Below are 17854 nucleotides of genomic sequence, written 5' to 3'. Positions count from 1 at the left end.
ATACTCCTTCAACTGGAATGCCCCAAAGACATTGGAAACTCTCCAATTTTCAGTTGTCTCAGAGCCGTGGATCAGTGGATGACTTAGAGCCATCTCAAATTGAATGCTTCCAAAACAGTAATACTCAAGTGTGGCGATTGGAAACATTATGACCCGCTGGCCGCCTGGCATGATGAACTGGGATCACTGCCTAAAGTATCGAAGGAAGTAAGAAACCTCGGAATGACCATGTACTCTAGGCTATCGATGTATGCCCAAGTGGACAAACTAGCAAGATCAAGCTTTGTCACTATAAAAATGCTGCAACAAATTTTCCCCCATTTGGGATTTCCACACAAGGTTCAAGCTACCATCTCTCTTGTTCTGTCCAAACTCGATTACGCCAATAGCCTTTACCATGGATCACCTTTCACAACTATGCGAAGACTACAACAGATTCAGAACCTGGCTGTCGGACTACTCTTGCATATCAAACCGCGAGACCACATCTCACCTGCCTTGAAAGCCCTGCATTGGTTACCGGTTGCTGGAAGGGCCACGTTCAAGCTGCTTTGTATCACCCACAAAGAAATACATGGAATGGGACTGCTCTTCATCAGGAATAAAATCACCAAACACATTCAACAAAGGAACCTCCGCTCTAAAGTGGCACCTCGCCTCAAAATCCCAAGATACATGAAAAAAAACTTGGGTGGCACATCTCTATCTGTTCAAGCAGCCAAACTATGGAACTCTTTACCCCCTAACATAAAATCCACGGACAACCACCTTATCTTCAGAAAACTACTCAAGAATTGACTCTTCCCCACATAAGCACCATAAGCAAAAAGAAATGTATAGCATATCCCTCTGTATATAAGAATTTATTTTTGGTATAGATATGTACCTATCTTTGTGTATTACTTTGTATAAACATGTAGAATAAGTATGTTGTTAATAAAATATATACAAATACATTTTTAAAGTACAATAACACTTGAAAACCAGAGTTTATTTAATGCATCTTTTTACTTCCTTTATGCATCTATATACCTTCTATGTAATTGGATCTATATATCTATTACTTTTCTCCGAAAAAAGCATGTCCAAAGCACTACCCTATTTCTCATCCTATTACTCTATCAGTATCTTGAATCAACATATACCTACCTTCTTTATGCATCTGTATACGTTCCATGTACTTATGGATCTACATATATATCACTTCTTTTTCAATTCAGCATATCCAATGCACTATCCTATTTCTCACCCTATACTTCTCACAATATATCTTCTACCCCAACTTTCGGACTCATCCCAAACTTCTTTCTACTACTCTTTCCAATACACTACCCTATTTCTCACCCTATACCTCTATCAATATATCCTCTACATCCCCTCTCTCATTTATCCCAAACCCCATACCACTACTATGATCCCAAAAATAACCTTTTCTAGACTCTCCCATACTCTACCCATCCTTGCATCATCTGACACCTATTTTACTATACTGATCACCCAAAACAAGCCTAGCTAAACTCTTCCCTCTGACTCTTCCCCTACACATCCTCTTTTTACTCATCCCAAAGCCTCTACCAACTGCTATGACCTCCAAAATGTCTAAATCCTTCACTCTTCTATCCCTCCACTAATCTTTTCAATCAAAATAACAGACTAGCATGTTCACTTCTCTAATTTGATATTTCACTATACTAATTCACCACTAATCCTTTATGGGTTCCAGAGTAGCGTGCTACTCGCCAGAAAAGCGCGTGAACACCTCATCAGAGGTAGCAAGCACAATATAAATGGAAACCTTTTTCCCTCTTCTATCCCTCCACTACCCTTCTCTATCCAAATAACTGAAAAACATATCCACCACTCATTTCATATTTTACTGTACTAATTTTCAACACTAATCCTTTATGGGTTATGGAGTAGTGTATTCCTCGCCAATAAAGCGCTTCAACACCCCATCAGGGGAAACAAGCGCTATATAATGCAAACTTCTACCTCTTCTATCTCTCCGATATCCTTCTCACTCCAAATAACTGACTAATATCCACCACTCATATTACTTTCATATTTCACAATACTAATTCACCACTAATCCTTTATGGGTTTCTGCTACTCGCCCCCCCAAAAAAGCGCTTCAACACCCCATCAGGGGTAACAAGTGCTATAAAAATACAAAACTTTTTTCCCTCTTCTATCCTTCTGCTATGCTTCAGAATCCAAATAATTGACTAAAGTATCCACCACGTGAATCACTTTCATATCTCACTTCGACGCCTCGTCAGGGGTAGTAAGCGCTATATAGATGCAATTACAATACAATACAATGCAAGGAAAGCAAAGCCAAACAAAGGAGAAAGGTCTACTGAGGAAGCCAGGCACCTACCAGCAATAAGTGTGTTGTTGGAATCTGCCCACCCAGCCAGTATATTGAATTAAACAGAACCCCCTACAGTGGAATCAGTTGTTCCATTAGAAGCTTCTATACCTCAACGAGGAAAGCATCAGGGCCTGAGGCCTTGCCATTCTTATTCTGAAGAAGACAGACTTCTTACTGTGTTTTGAAATAATTCTTCAATTAAGTTAAATATATTAAATTAAATACAAATTATTTTTCTGAAGTTTAAGAGAAAAAAGGAATTGTCACCTGAAGTAAAACATTTTTTTATTATGCATTAATAATTATTAAAAGTGGTGTGCAAAGTAATTTGATTCTATTTCAATAATAAATAATGTTATAAGGTGTTTAAAATATTTCATAATTAAATAATAAATGTTTTAGTTTGTCATTTTTTTAAAAATAAATTAATGTATTTCCATTTTTAACTATTTAAATAATTTAATTGAACTTAACATCATTTCTTTTGGGGTATTAGTTTAAGTCTCTAGCTCCATCATTTTCTATGTGAGGATGATGCAGTATCAGTGGTTGCCATGCGTGGTGCTGGACGATCTGCTGTTTCTGTTTTTGCAGTAATAACTGACACTAATAAATATGGGGGCATATCAACAACAACCGGCGATAATTATCTCTAAGAGCACTTAGCGCTAGGATAATTATCGCCGGCTAGCGTGAATTTTTATCGCTGAGATAGCGTGCTATTAGCAACGCTTATCTCAATAGCGATAAAGATCCTCACGCTAACAGGCTAACGTGAGATTATCGCTGGAAACCCAGCGATAATCTCACGTTACCTTGTTGATAGGGACAGGCAAATTTAGCCATGATATCCTCCTTCCATAGGATATCATGGCTAAATCAGAAAAATACCGGGGCATATCAACAAGGGCTTTATCTCTCCTTTTTTTGCTTTAAAAGCCAAAAAAGGAGAGATAAAACTAGCACCCTATCAACAACAGGGTGCTAACATGCAAATTTGCATGTTAGCACCCTTTTACTCTACGCTTCCCCTTGCATCTCTAATGAGATGCAAAGGGGGCGTCCCAGAGTAAAATAATAGGAGAAATGTCGCTAAGCGACATTTCTCCTATTATCAAGAATGTCGCTAACCCTGTTAGAGACAAAAAAAGCAGCGCTAACTGCGGTTAACGCTGCTTTTTTACATCTGGTTTTTTTCTAACTTAGCCATGATATCATATGGAAGGAGGATATCATGGCTAAGTTTGCCTGTCCCTATCAACAAGGTAACGTGAGATTATCGCTGGCTTTCCAGCGATAATCTCACGTTAGCCTGTTAGCGTGAGGATTTTTATCGCTAATGAGATAAGCGTTGCTAATAGCACGCTATCTCAGCGATAAAAATTCACGCTAGCCGGCGATAATTATCCTAGCGCTAAGTGCGCTTAGAGATAATTATCGCCGGTTGTTGTTGATATGCCCCACCAGACGTAAAAAAGCAGCGTTAACCGCGGTTAGCACTGCTTTTTTTGTCTCTAACAGGGTTAGCGACATTCTTGATAATAGGAGAAATGTCGCTTAGCGACATTTCTCCTATTATTTTACTCTGGAACGCCCCCTTTGCATCTCATTAGAGATGCAAGGGGAAGCGTAGAGTAAAAGGGTGCTAACATGCAAATTTGCATGTTAGCAACCTGTTGTTGATAGGGCGCTAGTTTTATCTCTCCTTTTTTGGCTTTTAAAGCCAAAAAAGCAGAGATAAAGCCCTTGTTGATATGCCCCATGGCTCTTTCAGAGAATAGAGATGGGTAAGTCAACACTTTTCAGAATAACCAAAAGTAGTAAAGTTACTCAAAAAAGTAAGAGTAAATTACACATGCGAACTACTCGCAAGTGGAAGCTACCTTTTTGAGCAGCCCACAGGATCTTTAACTGTAATCTCCAGCTCTGTCACTAAACCCATTCCGAGTTTGTAATAACTGTACATTGGACCGAGAGCAACACGGGTCTTAATCTGAGAGATCTTGTATCTGGATGCTTGTGCCCCACAGTAACCTCAGTGCTGCCTGCTTATTAGGTACGCCTCTCAACAACATGTTAAAAAAAGGAAAAATGAAATAAAATAATGGAGGCATTGAATTTTTGGCTTCTGATATATACACAAATACAGTGAAAGACGTTACATGAGCAATCACAGAAACACTTTTTAGACAGTTATGGGCAAATTTGCATTATTGGGCTGAGGGAAGCAATTTTTGATAATGACTCGAGATAAGGTTGGGTGATATATTGCATAGAAGGAGCACTGACAGGAGTTCAAAATATCTGCTTCATAAATCAAGAATTACTTTCTGGAGCTGAAGCCTGCAGTGTCTGTTTTATTTTACAGGCTAGCAGAAATATTCCACATTGGCAAAGCTGAACTCATTTTATAATAACAGATGCTGTCAGAGTATAAAATGAAAAAAGTACTGGCAAATCCAGCAGGCCTGACTACCTGCTACGAAACAATTGTGCTTCATTGATTGGCAAATTGCATGTGTGCATTTCGGTGGATGCATAACGAATATGAGATTGGGTACACATTTGGATGTGTGGGCGTATGAATCGATTAATGAGTGACTGAATGTGCAAGGCTGAATGCCTGGTTACATCAGTCTTATGAGCTGAAGAATTACACCAGGGCCTAGCATCATTGTGTCAACTCAATCTTTTTTCAAATCTTTTTATCTTATTTTGCACTTTCAACAACGGAAAAATAATTATATAAATATGCACTATATGATTGCACATCTGCAATTCTATGTAAACAGAATAAATTGCCTGGCGGATTGCAACACCTCCATTTTTATGGGTGATGCTGGGACCCATACAAAATACATTCAGCTTGCATACACCAATCCATATCAGCGTTCCAGAAAGTAAAGGTAGGAGATTGGCTACTGCGCCATGGTGATCTATGGGGCTGATTACGATTGCGGTGAACCGCAATTGTGAGGCCATTTCCTGGCCACATTATCATGATGGCGGCGGGTTCGGGGTGGTCAGGAACTCTGACCACCACAAATCTAGACGGGCTGTTTGAGCCTGCCGGGGCAGTGGAGGCCCTCAGCACACAATGCACAGCGGCGGTGCCTAGCAGGCACCGCCAGTGTGATTTTGATGGCCGATCCCTGCCAGCCTTTCTATGGCGGTTCACCTGCCATGGAAAGGCTGGCGGGGATGGACTTTAGGGGCTGGTAGTGGGCCCTCCTTAAACAAGGGCACCCCAGTTTTGCACTTGGGCTACATTTCTCTGCACCATGTGCAGTGTCTGCCACGTAGTGCAGGAAAATGCAAAAAGTGCTTTTTTTACATTGCGGTGGGTGCTGCAGCCAGCAGCACCTACCGCAATAGAAATATGGCACTTGCCGCTGCAGTGGTGGGGGCCACATTGTAATCCCACCTGTGGGACCGCCGCCTTGTAGGCGGGCAGTCCACATCCCCGGGACAATGGCGGATGGACAGAAGTCGATGCACCTTCGTAATCAGCCCCTAAGTCTCTTCTGGAGACCATGAAGCCATGTTACTAAACAGCAGGGTGTATTTAGTTAGAGTTTATTCCCCCAGAATCCCAGTGTGGCTAATTTTGGGTCGGTTACCTGATTCTCTTCTGTGATGTCTGTGATACAGCGACCCACCTTGGTCCAGGACTGCTGCAGTCTAGGAGAGACCACAAAGGTGTGTAGCAAAGCCCCTTTTCTACAACACCTCAAACTTCTGTTATTGTCGGTTTTCCCCATACAAAATAACCTGATCTTAGTGTAATATGAGGAGTGCATTACTTATAATTTCACTAGTCTAAACCCTTCTCTGATGGCCACCTCACTGGGAAGATGGCATGCCTCCCCCAGTCTTCATCCCTAGTCTCCCCAGATCACATTCCCATTCGTCTCTCAGTACGTCAAGGAGCATCTGGCGATTAGTCACTAGTGTCCCTTAAATATGAGAAATGACATGCTTGTGTAAAGGGGCTGCTAACAACCGATACTCCAGTGGGAATTTGTCGGTCACATCCTGCAGTATCTCTCGATTGCCTGCGAGGTCACATTTGACTTGTGCAGAGTGTAAAATCTGACTGTCTTCTACATGGAATTGCTGTTGCAACTCTTCAAAGGAGATGAGTCCTTATGCACCCCGAATATTGTTTAACTTTGTTATCCCTGTCATATCTCATTGTTTCTTGCTCTCCAGTGTTTTCAGCTCCACCAACATATCAGTGTCCCACAGGAAGAACTTTGGTGTCACACTTCCCTTCCATCCCTATTTCGTTGTAGCCATAATCTAACATCCAATTCTGTTGTAGATGAGTGTTGGTTAGCTAGGTTCTCACAATACAGCCTATGTACATAGCCCCTGGGGCCATTACCTGTCTATCAGCCATTAATGAGGGTTCTTATATGAGAGAGAAACGCAACAATTCAACACAAGTAGTTGTGATGCTCACTAATACAACTGGAGGTCAGGCACAGTAATTTGTTCTCATAAGGGCTCCTAGTCAGGGTTTGCAATACTATTTGTGGTGCTCCCCTGCCGCAGCCCACACTAGCATCTGAGTTACTGCGTCTATCACCCTATAAAAATCAATGGGAACTTCATATAGTGTGCTCTGCAGCATATAAAGCCCTGCCTATCAAAGACATCAGGAACTTCCTCCAATGTCCCACATCTCTCTTTTACTCTTCCAGGGTTCGTCCCATATTCTGTAGATGGAATTCTCTGGTTTCCATAGTTACATACCTTCCTATATATTTTAATCCCTCTGGAGATCACTTCAGAGAATACAGCAGTCTGCCAATGGTTTACAGTGGTTTAACATGAACTCTGCTTACTTGTCATAGGTGATGCATACCCCAGAGTATTTCCTGAGGTTGTATAGGTTCTGCCAGGAACAACAGCGTGTCATCAGCATAGAGGGAGATTAAATCCTCCTAATCCGGACCCCACCTTAGCTCCTATAACCCCCTTAACTGGGCATCTATCCATATCCAACACACGAGCGCTCCAGTGCCAGTGTGAAAAGCAATAGGGACAGTGGGCAGCCCCAACACAACACAATATTAAACCGACACACTACAACAACAAAGGAACATAAAGGCAAATCACAAATTCAACACAACACAACAAAAGCACATCCGCAGAACAAGAACATTGAAAAACACATCACAGACACAACATCACCTAACAGAAAACAAACATGAAAACAATCAATAGTTTACTGTTGTTTTGCTGTAGTTTTGTGTTATGATTGTTAGTTATTGTGCTGCTTTTGTGCTGCGCAACAGTTTTGCTTTCATTTTTGTATTTTTGTAGAAGCGCGTTTGGTTTTTATGTAAGTGTTTTGTAAGTATGTTATATTGCTGTTATTCTATTGTTTTGTTGTGTATTGTATTAGTGTGGTTTTATTGTATATTGTATTTTGTTTTGTTGTGGTTTTATTGTTATGTTATTGGTCAAGCTGTTATATGTTTTGCGTTACTAGAGTTGGGTTGCCGCTGTCATATGTTATGCTGCTTTTATTATTATACTGCCTTATGCTACCATTATTCAGTATCATGTTCTATTGTTGTACTGTGCTGTTATTGCCGTTGTGTGGTTTGTGTTGTCTTGTGTTGCATGTTCTGTTGTTGTGCTATGTACTTGTTTTGTAGTTACATTTGGCTATGTTGCATCATGTAAGTGTGCTGTTTAGTTGTTGCTGTTTTTATGTTTTGAGAGCTATTGTGTACTGTTATTTTTATTTGTGTTGTACTGTTAGTGTTGTTGTGTGTATGTTTTTTGTGTTTTGTGTTATGCTGTATCACTGCTGTGTAACTGTACTGTGAAACTCTGCTGTGTAGTTCTTGTTTTGTGTTCTGTAGGTGGATTATGGTGTGCTATTATTTTCGTGTTGGGTTTCTGTAGTGCTGCCTGTCGGTTTGTGTGCACTGTTGTATCATACTCTTTTTAGTTGTGTTTTGGGGTGTTTTGCTGTTAGTCTTGTGCTGCAGCATTGAGGTATGTTTTGAGTTGTTTTGGTATTGTCATGTGCTGGTGGTGTTCTGCTTTGTCAACAGAGGTCCTTCTGCAGTGTGAGGTGGTAATACATTATAATAATAAGATTATTGAGTGATTTCAGGGGTGATAGATTGATGTGAGGGATAATTTTGTGCCATTGCTTGGTACTGTTGTGGTAAAGGGTGGTGGGTTATAGTGTGCTGTTGGGTGTAGTTTGTTGTTGTGAATTAATAATTTGATGCTATTTAGTGTTAGTGCCTTCAATGGATATTATAGTGTAGTGGTGGATGATGATGATAGAATAATGGTAGGAAATGGCAGAGTGGTGATGGTGGGCTGTTCTGTAGTTCTGTTAGGTGCTAGTACAGAGGTGGGGCTGCAGTGAGTGTAGCAGTGTGGTGGTAAAGGTTGCATTCAAATATTTTTTTAGATGGGGTGGCTTGCCTGGTGGGTTTGGTTGTGTGCAGCTTTGGGTTGGTTGTGTGATGCTATGTGGGTGCCTTGGAGTGCACTTTTATCGGCATGTTATGCAGCAGTGGTGAGTGGTATTGACATTACACATTTGGTAGTGTGCTTGTGCACAGCAGTTGTTCAGTGGTTTGAGGTGTTAGTGTTGTGTTCTGTGGGAGATTGTTTCTGGGGTGGATGTGTGGTAGTGTGAGGTAGTATTTTATTTGCTGCACTATGGTAGTCTGATAGAGGTGGGTGGCAGTGAAGTATTTGCAAGCAGTAGTGTAAGCTTCGTCAGGGTAGTACAGTGGTGGTGTGTGCTAGTATCAAGGTGCTGTGTGGTAGTGTGCTGCTGTGACATATTTTTATAGTGATGATAGATGGTAGTGTAGTGGTACATTAAATGTATGGGTCTTTGGTGGGTGTGGTGCAGGTTGGGGGTGATAGTGCAGTAATGTTTAGGTGATTAGTATGGTGAGGATAGGCTGGCAGTGAGGTAATATGGGATGGTAGTCAAGGCCAGACTGGGCACTGAAACCATCCCTGGCAAACAGCTGGGCTGGCCTCCCCTGGAGGTGCAGCCGAGCTGTTTGCGAGGGCTGGTTTCAGCCGATTTTGTTACAGGGGGCCGATTTTGCCGACCCCCGGTAACACAAGCATTGGCATAGCCAATAGGTCTCACTTTTGGGACCTTATAAGTATTTAGTTATGCAGCACAATATCCTTGGTGCAACAACATCAACTGTTGCATGGCTAACACTTATAAGGTCCCAAAGGTGAGACCTATTGGCTATGCCAATGCTTGTTTATTTACTGTAGCCACCACAGAGTATTAAACAAAAGAGTGGGATAAGCCCAGTGGGCAGAGCATCTCGTAAAATCCCCCCAAAAATAATCCACAGGGAAATGATGGTTCAGTGCCAAGAACAGACAAGGATGCTTGCTATACAAATCCACTGAAATTTCTCTAACAAGCATTTGCAATGCAATAGGTCTCGCCTTTGCATAAGTTTGAGCTATTAGCATTGTAAATGACAATGCCTTTTATTTATGTGTTTTGAAAACCTGCAAGCGGTGCGTAAACTCGCACTTTGTACTTATAGTCGTTGCTTACGAGAAGCAAGGCTGGCAGTAACTGCGCCTCTTTTACTGCCAGTCTTGCTTCTCGTAAGCAAAGACTATAAGTGCAAAGTGTGTGTTTACGCACCGCTTGCAGGTTTTCAAAACACATAAATAAAAGTAGAGTGTAGTAGAGAGTAGTAGAGAGTGAGTAGTAGAGAGTGAGTAGTAGAGAGTGTGAGTAGTAGAGAGTGAGTAGTAGAGAGTAGTAGAGAGTGAGTAGTAGAGAGAGAGTAGTAGAGAGAGAGTAGTATTGTGAGTAGTAGAGAGTGAGTAGTAGAGAGTAGTAAAGAGTGAGTAGTAGAGAGTAGTAGTGAGTAGTAGAGAGTGAGTAGTAGTGAGCAGTAGAGAATGAGTAGTAGAGAGTAGTAGAGTGAGTAGTAGAGAGTGAGTGAGTAGTAGAGAGTGAGTAGTAGAGTGAGTAGTAGAGAGTAGTAGAGTGAGTAGTAGAGGGTGAGTAGTAGAGAGTGGTAGAGAGTAGTAGAGAGTGAGTAGTAGAGAGTGAGTAGTAGAGAGTAGTAGAGTGACTAGTAGAGAGAGAGTAGTAGAGAGAGAGTAGTAGAGAGAGTAGTAGAGAGTGAGTAGTAGAGGGTAGTAAAGATTGAGTAGTAGAGAGTAGTAGTGAGTAGTAGAGAGTGAGTAATAGTGAGTAGTAGAGTGAGGAGTAGAGAGTAGAAGAGAGTAGTAGTGAGTAGTAGAGAGTGAGTAGTAGAGAGTGAGTAGTGGAGAGTGAGTAGAAGAGAGTAGTAGAGTGAGTAGAGAGTAGAGTGTAGTAGAGTGTAGTAGAGAGCAGTAGAGAGTGAGTAGTAGAGAGTAGTGTAGAGAGTAGTAGAGAGAGTAGAGTGTAGTAGAGACTAGTAGAGAGTGAGTAGTAGAGAGTGAGTAGTAGAGCGTGAGTAGTAGAGTAGTAGAGAGTGAGTAGTAGAGAGTGAGTAGAAGAGAGTAGTAGAGTCAGTAGAGAGTAGAGTGCAGTAGAGAGTAGTAGAGAGTGAGTAGTAGAGAGTAGTAGAGTGAGTAGTAGCGAGTAGTAGAGAGTAGAGAGTAGAGTCTAGTAGAGAGTAGTAGAGAGTGAGCAGCAGAGAGTGAGTAGTAGAGAGTGAGTAGTAGAGAGTGAGTAGAGGCATATCTGTAAATTAAACACATATGCAAAAAAAAAAGAATACAAAACTACATATCGCGTGTGTGGCTGGGAAATTGTGTTTAACGAATATTAGCATAATAAATGCGTTGTTTGTAAATGCGTGCCCCATGTCGGACACAAAGTATCGGTGCTCACTGGTTAAATCACAGACAGTCCTGGCTGGCTCCCGCGAGGGAAGGGCACGTGCCCCTGCTACGCTTCCTGCTGTGGTGTAACCCCTAACTGGGAACCCCTTATCGTCACAGGGTTTTCCATGCCAGCATCCGGGAACACCCAAGAGGGAAGAAAGCACGAGAATAGCTTTCACTATATACTCGCGCTCTAGTAGTGATGTTTCTTTCAGGAGGAAGAAAGTAACAAAAAAAAGTAATAATACATAGTTTAAAAGATACCAGATAGGTTTACTTCCTGCTTTGCCTGGACGCCAGGCAATGGTGCCCAAATGTTTTTAAATTAATATGTGTTCCGACCGTTCTAGTGGCAAAAACATCAACCATTTCAGATCTCCCGACAATGAACTTAGTGAATTTGGGAATACTATGTTGCAGGTCAAGGACTCGGAGTGCAACAATTACTCTGAACAGGAAACAAAAGAGAACCAGGAGCTTCTCTGGGAAGGAGTCGTGGTGCACAATGGCACCCCTGCTGTACGATTGCTGGTACGGTGAGCACACCCCGCCCCCGCCACCAAAGTGGCTGCTACTGCTGTGTGTTTGAACTCGCCTATTCGCCAACAAACACTCTGGGCAGGCTAGGTTATCTCGTCTCCCAGAAACATACGTCTGTCGGTGCACTGTGACTGTTCAAAACAAACCGTGTAGCTCCCATTCCAGGAGCGCCTGCCTATATGACCTGCACATATTGGTATAACAGATTGGCGGGCTATGGGGGTTTAGTAAGATTTCATAACATCTGGCAGGCAGGGAGAGCTGAAGCAGAGTCAGTCACACGGCAGGCTCCGGCTGTCATCCAACTGTCCCTGCCCCAGCCCTACTTGCCTCTGGGAGCCACCAGCCTGCCGTGAAATCTCCAGATTTCCATGCAGGCTAGTAGCACTCTGGCACCAGCGCGATCTCTGGAGAGCGCCTCAGGAGCAGGGTGTCCGGAGGGCACGGCCCGTGCCCCGGGGAGCTCAAATTGCACTCTCAATGAGGGCTTCAAGTGGGATGAAAAAACAGGGGGTGGGAGGGTGGGCCTCAAACTAGCATGGCCGAGTGAATTAAGACGTGGCTTGAAACATGCAATCTGAAAATCTGTGCTTAGCATAGTGTGCCATCTGACTTAATTTGTTGCTTCTGTCATTGAATCTGGCTATATAATACAAGTAACATTACACCTACAAGCCAGGAGTATTGGCTTTGTCAATGGTTGTTAGTTGCACAAGATAAATAAGCAATAACTATATTGAAAATGCTTCAGTTCTGAAATGAGACTGTGAAAGAAGTAGGACGAGTCTCTTTGAAGTAACATCAAATCAGTGAAGGGAGGTATTACTGCAGATTTAACATGTTTTCATCATGAGGGTGAGGGCAAAAACAGAGAGCCCAATAGGGATCAGTTCTCAGCACATTCTTTTAAGAATTGCCGGGGCTCAGCACCGGCAGGACCCGGTCAACATAAAGTCCTGCTCTCAATAAAAAGGTAACTCCGGTATAATTACTCACAGGAGTATTCTGTTCAAATACAACCTTTTTACTGAGCAGGTCTTTATGTTTCAAGAACAGTTATTTTCTTGTTTTATTTCAGTGTGTGCACACAGCAAGTGGGCATGAAAAGATGGCAACGGCCTGTGCGATCTGGCAGTTTTGCATTATACACTAACCTGCAGGAAGGGGTCATGGTTAGGACAGGATAGGGAAATAAGAGATGCCACAGAACAGATAAAATGACTTCAGAGAAGTGATGCAGTAACTTATCCCATCGCTTGCAAGAAACATTGGAGTGCGGATTTAAAATACGCTTATCATTATGGTAATTGCCACTGCTGCCCAAGCTTTGAGCTAATGGTGGTTCGCTTTGTTTGTGAGTAGTACCTCACATGAGTGGAGAACCTCTCAGAAGGAGTGCAAGCTGCGTAGAGATCGGGAACCTCTGGCGTGCTTGTGAGTGCATGGAGCTTCAAACCAGCAGAGTCCAATGCTCACAGGCGTAAAGGACTGTACTCAAAGCCACCTCTGCATGCACTTTCATTTCGCTCCAGCAGTCAAGTGGGTGCTCAAATAATGCACAAGGCATCCGGGGGGGGGGGGGGGAGAAGAGAGCGAAGAGAGGGGATATATATATATATTGGGGGGGGGCGCTATGTTAGAAGATGGATTAAATTGGCATCACGCTTTTTGTTTTCCAGTTCCTTGGGATGCACTGTGGGTTATTTCATCACCAGTTGACGCAGATGATCAACGTAGGGACACTAATCAAAAATAATTAATGTGTACTTGGTCCATTCTATGCACCACAAAAACAAAGATGTGACTGACAAGTACTGCACAATGAGAAAGCGACAATGCCAACAAGTGGTAAGCTGTGGGTGGGTTCATGCGCATTATTAGAAAGAAGAGTCTCACAAGCTAGAGCGCATGCTCACACAGGCTCAATCTAACAAGTAAAGGCCAGACTCGAGAGAAGAAACAGAGATAAACAAAAAAAGCAATATGCTCAAGTTACAATAGTTACATACCTCTTGTCAGTGCTTGTTATCTTCCAGACATGCTGTTAGGACAAATACTCCGCAGAATGTAAAAATGTCTTCGCAGCAGAGGAACACTTCGTACATGGTTACCAAAACCACCTTTAGACCTCATTTAGATGTTAGAAGAAGTTATTACAATAGATGAAACAAGAAGGGTAGAGGGCAGGAGGGACGTGAAAGTAACATGGTGAGTGCAGGAGGAGCGGAGGCAATGGGGAGAAGCATACAGGCGAGCTAAAAACGCAGGGGAGAGAAGTGCACTAGGAAGACAGCTAAACTACGCGACGCGGCCGCTCGTCCGTTAAAGCGATCACGATCGCGGGGACGCGTTCTGTGGTCGGGGAGGGGTGGAGCGAGGTGCGCTGCATTGGAGAGGCGTAGCGAGGCGCGCCCGCTTTTGCGCGTAATCGCAAGCTGGTGGCCAAGCCTTTGGTAGCACTTTTAAAACCCGCCTACAAAATGTCTCGCAGCTCATGCGCTGACTCAGCAAGACCTAAAAAACGGCCCCCAGGGGCCCAAAACCGCCCCCCTAACCTGGCAAACCACTGGGAAAATGCCCAGTGCCTGCTAGGGCCAGTCCGGCCATGTTGGAAGTATTGTCATTAGGTGATATTTAAAGTGCAAACAAATACCCGTAGGTGTCTGGGCACTGCAGCATAGGAAAACAAAACCAGGAATTAAGGCTAAGAAAATATCTAGACAGATTAGGGATAAACTGAGGTTAGTAGGGAAAATAAAGAGCGCTATAAGGGAAAAAGCCATGTCTTTAGGCTTTTTCTGAACGAGATTGATCTGATTTCTTTAGCAGTGGAATTTTCAAAACTTCTTCCTCCCCAATTAGATCGTTTGAATCTGTTCACAGCTACTTTGTGAGTGCCCATAGATCTTAGGTCCGTTCCAGGGATATACCATTTAAAGGCCTGTTTGAGATACTCCGGGCCTTCTTCATAAAGGGCCTTATGGGCAAGGTAAAGAGCCTTTAATCTGATGCGCTGTTTAACAGGCAACCAGTGGAGACGTTTGATGGCCTGTGTGACTGACTGATGTATGGGGATTCCCAAAAGTAGTCTTGCTACTGCATTTTGCAGGACCTTAAGCCAATTCAAGCAATGCTGCTCCATATTTAAATATAACGCATTACAGTAGTCAACTTTGAAAAGTATAAGAGCCTTAGTTACCATTTTTTGGGCGTTATGTGGGATACAAGGGAAAATCTTTTTTAACATCCTTCAAACATAAATTGTTGATTAGATAACAGCATTGACCTGTGGTTCGAAGGTCAGCTTAATATTAATTATTTCTCCAAGATTTTTAACTTTACATACTGGTTCCGGGAGTCAACCTAGTTTTTTTGGCCAACAGGCTGATGTCTATAGGGAGGGGGAGTTTCCAAACATAATAACCGCAGTTTTTTCTGCTTTTAATTTCAGGTAATTCGAAGTCATCCAGTCTCCATCTGCAGACATGCAGTCATGGAAAGTGGATGCTGCCTGATGATTTGGAGCAGATAAGGCTACCACGATTTGTGTATCATCCGCGTATGACACAGGCCAAAGGATTTACATAGATGTTAAATAATGTGGGGGAGTGCGGACCCCTGAGGTACCCAACATCTGAGTGAAAAAATGTTTGGACACAAATGGATCAAGTGCTATTACTTGAGTTCCATTTGAGTTCTACAAGACAGAAAGGGTTCTAGCATTTTAAGTGCTGATCCCTCAATCTGGACAGCCCCGAGATGCTCTACCAGCACCTTGTGGTCGACCGTATGAAAGGCTGCTGACCTGTCGGGGAGTATTAGAGCAGCATTCCCACCTCCAACAACTATGGATCTAATCTCCTCAGTTGATTTTATTAAGGCAGTTTTGGTGCTGGAACCGCTTCTAAAGCCAAACTGGGTAGTATCGAGCATCAGGTGGTCTGATAGAAATTTGGTTAGCTCCAGATTAATAGCTATTCTATTATTTTGTCTGGAAATGGAAAACGAGAATTTGGTTGATAGCTATTAGGGTCATCTGGATTTAAGTTCGGCTTTTCTAACAGTAGTAATATGAAGGCTTCTTTTGTATATTGATGGAAAAGTTACTGTTTCCAGCTTGAGTTAAAAATTTCAGTTAAACAAATTGCTATTTTTTCAGCAGCTTGAATTATAATTGACGAAGGACAACGGTCGTTTGGCAACACAGATTTAATAGATTTGACCTGCGGTGATGATGATGCATAAAAGTTTGAGAGTTTAGGAAGCTCTTTTGCCAGAGATAACTTAGGTTGGGTTGCTTCATTTTGGGATGGATGTTTATTAAATTTATTAAAGATCTGAGCCACCTTATCCAGAAATAAGTTAGCCTGGGTTTCGCAAAAGGCTTGGCTATTATTTGGCTGATACTCTTGGGTGGTGAGGTTAGATATCATCCTGAACAGTTCCTCCGATGAGTTTTTTGTGGCCATTATTTTTTGTGTAAAGTAGGGTGTTTCTTCTTTAAATAGGAGGATTTTCTAATTATCAAGGCAGATTTTATATTTCTCTAGTGAGATGCTAAACTTGTAATACCATGGTGGGGTTGAAAAGCCAATAGTGTACAGCAATAGAATTGTGGACTGAATGTCACCAAAAAGGTCATGATTCACTGTAGATTTCAAATGCAAAATATTCCTTACCTGTACCTCATGCAATGGAAGCACTTGAGGGAGTATGGCACATTTAACAGACACTAGCATGTAATTCAAAAGTAATGACCAATGCTCTGGAAGTCGTTTGTTTATAAGGCTATTGATAGCCAGACCTAAAAAGTGGGAATCAACTGCCAAATACATTTATTTTTTAATGGATAGCCCTGTGCTTTGCCTCTGCACCCTAGCCATATTATAGACATGGGAACAGAGGAACAGTGGCCACCAGAGGGTGCACTCTTTTTGTGCGCCTGTCAGGGAGCCCACTAAGGGCAGACCTCTGGATGGGGTAGGGCAGACATCTGGATGGGGTAAACAGGATCTATTAATCTCATCCCTGTCAGATATCCACCAGCAGGCAAGTGCTGCTGTTACTCTTTGCACTAGTCTATAGGGGGATCCCTCCCCTTGAAAAACAGCAAGGTGCTATTTGCAAAATGAAGGATAGAGAGGTTGATTCAAGCTTTTTCACTAATGTTCTGCCCCAGTCCAGCAAATGTTTGTATCTGTGCTGGGGACAGCACATATTCAGTAGCAAGGTGCACAGTTTGCATCCAGTGCACCAATGTAAAAGACAGTGGGCCCTATTTGTAATATGGCTCCCAATGTGCAGTGTGTTTTTCAAGTAAAGCAAGCTGAATTCCACCCTATCTGGTCAAGGTTGACAAGTAACCAATTGAGCTAACTGAAGCTAAATTATGTCTACAGGGAAGCCCTCTAATTAAAAATTTTACTGAAGTTGGTCAAGGTCTTTCTAGCACTCAGGAGTGCAACATAATTCCTCTTTGATCAAAGACTGAATATGGGATTTCAGATTTGATCTGCGATTCACTCAATTGCTTCACATACAACAATCACATCTTCTTTCAAAACCTTCCGGACACCTACACTCAGCCAGACTCCTACTTGTACAAATCCCACTCATACGGAAAACCAGATTTGGCAGTTGAGACTTCTCCTACATCAGTCCTAAAGTGTGGAACAAACTCGAACTATACATAAGAGCCTCCTCCATCATTCTGGAATTCCACAATAAGTTGAAGACCTGGCTTTTTGAGCAGTCCCACTAGGCTGTAGGTGTGGTAGATTCACACCTGCTCAGCACCAGGATACCCTCCCAGGTGACAGGGCGGTCTACAAATCTGCATCACATAACATAACTAACTTCCTAATTCTTGCCAACATTTATAAACGTTATCTGAAAACCCCCCACATGCTCATTTCTCTAGAAAATGGTGCTACCACCGGTGCCAGCCTTAGGGGTGTGCGAACCATGTGGTTGCACAGGACTTGCAACCTAGGGGGCCCAAAAATGTCTCTGAAAACTTCACAGAAATTTACCATTGATGTCAGAGTGCCTGCCCCTCAGGGCAGATGCTCTCGTTGGCCAGTTCTC

Source organism: Triturus cristatus, chromosome 6 (genome assembly GCF_964204655.1).
Source record: "Triturus cristatus chromosome 6, aTriCri1.1, whole genome shotgun sequence".
In the NCBI taxonomy this organism is placed as follows: Eukaryota; Metazoa; Chordata; class Amphibia; order Caudata; family Salamandridae; genus Triturus; species Triturus cristatus.
The sequence above is the reverse complement of the archived record's forward strand: the minus strand, read 5'-3'. Positions refer to the sequence as shown.